Source organism: Chlorocebus sabaeus, chromosome 15 (assembly GCF_047675955.1).
Source record: "Chlorocebus sabaeus isolate Y175 chromosome 15, mChlSab1.0.hap1, whole genome shotgun sequence".
Lineage (NCBI taxonomy): Eukaryota > Metazoa > Chordata > Mammalia > Primates > Cercopithecidae > Chlorocebus > Chlorocebus sabaeus.
In genome coordinates this window covers 18,745,025-18,750,313 of record NC_132918.1, presented here as the reverse complement: position 1 = coordinate 18,750,313, position 5,289 = coordinate 18,745,025, and positions in this window count along the sequence as shown.

The window sequence follows — 5,289 nt, the reverse complement described above, 5'->3', positions numbered from 1 at the left end:
CACTTTGGGAGGCCGAGACGGGCGGATCAGGAGATCGAGACCATCCTGGCTAACACGGTGAAACCCCGTCTCTACTAAAAAATACAAAAAACTAGCTGGGCGAGGTGGCAGGCACCTGTAGTCCCAGCTACTCGGGAGGCTGAGGCAGGAGAATGGCATAAACCCGGAGGCGGAGCTTGCAGTGAGCTGAGATCCGGCCACTGCACCCCAGCCTGGGCAACAGAACGAGACTCCGTCTCAAAAAAAATAAAAATAAAAATAAAAAATAATAAAAGATAACCTGAGATCCATGGAGCACTGGGTACCATGCTGAAAATGTTCGTCAGACTGTGATGCTGCTGATCCCTGTGCTCATGACTTTATGGGTAAATTAACATTGAACTTTGAAAATGAAGATGACTGATTTTGGAAGGGAGATGACCCTATATCAAATTGTTAATGTCCTAGAACATGGATTTAGTTGCTTATGAAAATATAAAAACATGTATTTAAACTGTTGAGTGACAATTTTAAAACCAACACTCAAATATTTTTTTTTTCACATACAGAGAACTCATTTTGAAAATGTTTTTGTATCTTAACTGGAGTTTGTGATAATCTAGATTGTTCACAATGACTGTGACACCTTGTCCTATTTCTTAGCATCTTTTTCGTATTTTCCATCTATCCCTGAAACTAATGTCCTGCATTTTTCATGAGGACCTCAGGAATCTGTAACTAAGCACCATGGAACTCCAAAATGCTTTTGATCCTGGAAAGGTTAAGACCTTGATCCTGGCTCTTTAGCATGAATTACTCACTATCCTTAATCTCAACAGATTTGTGAAAAGACACAAAAAGTAATGAGGACCAAAAAAAAAAATTCTTTCACTGTTATATTGCTTCATATGACATCATTTCATTATCTTCCTTCTTTATTTTTAAAAAAGATTTATTAAGTGAGCAGGAAAATACATGGTTGAACAAATGGAAACTACAGGGTGTGCCCTTTACAAGACTGAGTGAAACAACAGATTAATCAGAAGGCATGTGTCAGTTTTCTACAATGAAACTTCATGCAACATTCGGTGGAGCTGAATATATACAGATGTTAGAGGCTTCCCAGAGAGGCAGAATTGTTGTCGTTGGAAGATTGTTAAGACCCAAATGTCATTAGGCTATCTTCAAGCTGCATTTGGCAGGAGGATACTTTCACTGTTTACTTCTTGTTTCAGAAAAAAATAATTGTCATGGTTTTATGAACATTTAGACTAGAAAATGAAATTCAGAATCTCAACCACATCCAATAACTGCATTTATTGAATGCCAATAGCTTAAAATGGATCATTATCTGTAAAAATGTAAGAGTTTTGAAATACTGCTCTTCTCACGGTTCTATATGACAGCCCCTCTTACAATCTTGCAACTTGACCTGTTAAGATGATTCATGGAGCAAGAAAGTATAGCCAGGGTCATAGCCCGGTGTCTTCCATCCACAATAGCCTTCCTGGAAAGAAAATCTATAGGGTTTTCTATTTTCTATGTGACATCAAACCTATGCTTTTATGATATAAACTTTGGAGACAGTGTTTTTTTTTATTTTTGAAACTGAAATTAATCATATAGTTTTTTATCCTTTAAAAAATTCCAAAGCTCTGTTATTATTTTCATTCATTCTTTCATCCAACAAATATTTACTGAGTGACTACTATTTGCCAAGCATTCTTCAAAGCACTGGAGATGGACCAGTAAGCAAAGTATATGGTGATAAGTACTATGAAAGGCAATGAAGCAGAAAATGAGTGGGGGAACGAGAAGTTATTTGATACAGGTCTCTGACAGTAAAGGAATATCTGTACAGAGACCTGAAGGAAGGGAGGGAGTCAGCTATGTAGGCATCTGGGGGAAGTTTTGAGACTGAGAGACAGCAAGGGCAAAGACTCTGAGACAGAACATGCTTTGAGGGTGTTCTGGGTGAAGCAAGGAGGCCAGTGTGACTTTAGCAAAGTGACAAAAGAATTAGTAGATGAGGTCAGAGAAGTGGCAGTGGCAGCCGAGGTGGGGCCAAAAGTAGGACAGATTATCACAATGCCCTTATAGACACTGTAAGGATGTTGACATTGTAGGTGAGATGGGAAAGTATTGAGGGACTTTAGCAGAAAAGTGGCATAACCTGGTATGTTTTAACACCATCATCTCAGGCAAGAAGTGGCTTGGACCCAGAGTGGATTGTGGGTATATTCTGAAACTAGGGAAAACAGGATTTAAAAACGAATAGATTCAATGTGGTATGTGAAAGCGAAAAGTAAAGGATAACAATATTTTCTGGTGTGAAGGAATGGAGCTGCCATTTACTGGCACAGGGAGGATTGCAATGGGAGTTCAGTAGTACCCCTTATCTGAGGGGGAGTTTGAAGACCCAGTGTAGATGCCAGAAACTGTGGATAATACTGAACCCTATACATAGTATTTTTTTCCTATCTATACATACTTCTGATAAAGTTTAATATATAAATTAGGCACAGTACTCTTGTACTTTGGGGCCATTATTAAGTAAAATAAGGGTTACTTGAACACCTGCACTGTGATACTATGACAGTCTATCTGATAACCAAGATGGCTACAAAGTGACTAAGGGGAAGGTGGTGTTTACAGCATGGATATGCTGGACAAAGGGATGATGCGTGTCCTGAGTGGGATGTAGCAGGATGGAGCAAGATTGCATTACACTACTCAGAACGGTGCACAATTTATAACTTAGGAATTATTTCTGGAATTTTCAACGTAATATTTTTAGATTGCAGATAATTGCAGGTAACTGAAACCAAGGAAAATGAAACCATGACTAAGAGAGGACTACTGTGTATTGATGGGTGAACATGTCAAGTTTTAGATGCCAATGACACGTCCAAATGAAGGTACTTCACAGGAAATTAGACATACTTTTATGCCAGATTTATTTGGCATTCAGGAAGGAGATTGGGTCTGGAGATTAAAATGTGGGTGTTGTAAGTGTATAGTTTTTAAAGCCCCAAGACTGGGAGGGATCACTTAGAAGGGGGATGCCCAGGACTGGGGCACTCCAAGAAGTCAGCCAAGGAGATTGAGAAGGAGTGGCCAGGAAGGTGAGAGAACAGGAGAAAGATGTCCCAGAGCTGAGAAAGCATTTCAAGAAGGAAGTAATTATTAACTGTGTCAAAGACTGCAGATAACTCAAGCAGCATGAAGCCAGAGACCTAACCATTGCAATTGAAAGCATGGAGGTCACTGGTGTCCTTAGCAAGAGCTGCTGTGGTAGAGATGAAAGCCTGATTTGAGTTGGTTCAAAAGACCAAGGGAGGAGAGAAATTTAGGACAGTAAGTATACACAGTTCCCCCTAGAGAGTTTTTCTGTGAAGAGAAGCAGATAAATAAGATAGTAGTTATGTTACCGAAACACTAGGTTTGGTCTAGGTCCTGCTGCTTGCCACACAGAAAGCCAATCACTGAGATGACAAGTATTGCCAAGGAAGTAGGCTTTGTTTTGGTTGGGTGCTGCAGCCAGGGAGATGGGAGCTCAGTCTCAAATCCATCTCCCTGGCTGACCAAAACTAGGCATTTATATAGCAGGGAAGAAATGTAACAATGTGTAAGAAAACAGGAACTAGGGAGGGGCAAGAGGGCATCTGGTGCTGTGATCTGATGAGTTCCAGTTCTTTGATAATTTTTTGAGAGGACTGAAGGAAAACAAATACAAGTTTCAAGCTTTAACAGCAAAAACAACTGTCTATGGGACTATTGGGCCATTTCAGTTAGCCAGGGTAATGGGGCCAAGGAGGGTGTTTAAGACTGGAGATACTGCAGCATACAGAACATAGCGAGATACACTGCAGAATGCAGTGAAATAAGATAGAATAGGGGATGCAGAAGAGAGGATTCGGTTTCTGGGGCAATTATCTTTATTTGCTGAGATTGAATGGGATGTACTTAGAGCAAATGAGAATTGTCTGCTTTCACTTAAGGAGCTGATGTAGTAATTAGTAATGATAAGTTTCACTGGTCAAGATCAGGGAACTGAGAAGCCAGGGTATTTGTACGACTGTCTAAGTGGATATTGAAATAATCAAGAATGATGACAGGGTGGTGGTAAAGAGAGCAACAATGAGCCAAAAGCTAAAATTCTTGAGCAATGAGAAGGAGTAAAATAGGGTAATGTAGGGACTTGAGAGGCTGATGTCAACAGCTTCAAAACAGTGAGTGTTCAGGAGGAGGAAGGGAGAACAGTCTGGAAGTGGCAATGAGGAACAAGGAGGCATCCTACTATTAATGTTTTATTATTCATATTTTGACAAAGATAGCATATTATATTCCAGGGCATGGTAGTGACCATGTGGGAAAACCTATGAAAGCATTTTTAATGACTGCTTGGAATAACTGTAGGAAGTACTTTCTCAATGATTTTTGTATGCAAGAAAAAAAAAATACCCGAAAGTAACCAAAAGTTTCAGACTGGAAAATATGCCAGGAAGATTTTCTTCTCTCATTCTCAGGTGAGGTTACAATCCAGTTTTAGCAAATTTTTGACAATTTAAAATACTTTTGAAAACTGGAGATTTAAAAAATGTAAACAATTGTAGGCACAGCAAAATCGTAGTTTCCCCTTCTGATATTACACATTTGGCATCTCTCTACAGTTATATTAACATAAATAAATGTTCAAAAATAGTTTTACAACATTCAATTTAAAAAACTCATTCAAGTTGTAATTTTTTGTTTCCTACTGTAACCTAACATTTGAAATTTTGATTCAGGGTAATGTCCAAGGTTTCTTAAACATACCATAAGTATTACTATTCCTTAACATTTACCCAAGGGAAAGGGATAAGGGAAAGGGGTAGCTGGGCATGATATTTACGATGTACAAATAATGATCCATTGCCAGAAATGAAAACTCACCTTTCCACCAGCATTTGTTCAGCCTCAATAGTGCAATGCAACTTGGTACTGATAAAAATAAACCATTAAAACCAAACCCTATCATGCAAGGAGTCAGTTTAAAGATATGTACACAAACTCAAAAATCTATAAACTTTAGGACATTTTTATTTTTAACTGTATTTTCTACTTTTCACCCTAACATTCATCATCATGGACTCAGAAGAGTCCAAGATTTTGATCTGGATTTAAAAAAACCCAAATATTACTCAGGGATTTTTGTTTAAAAATGCGTTTGTGGGGATTTTTATTTTGGTATATCCTAGCACTTCCTGGAATGGCAGGTCTAGAAGAATAAAGTCCAAAGCACAGGATTATGACCTCACACTGTTTAAT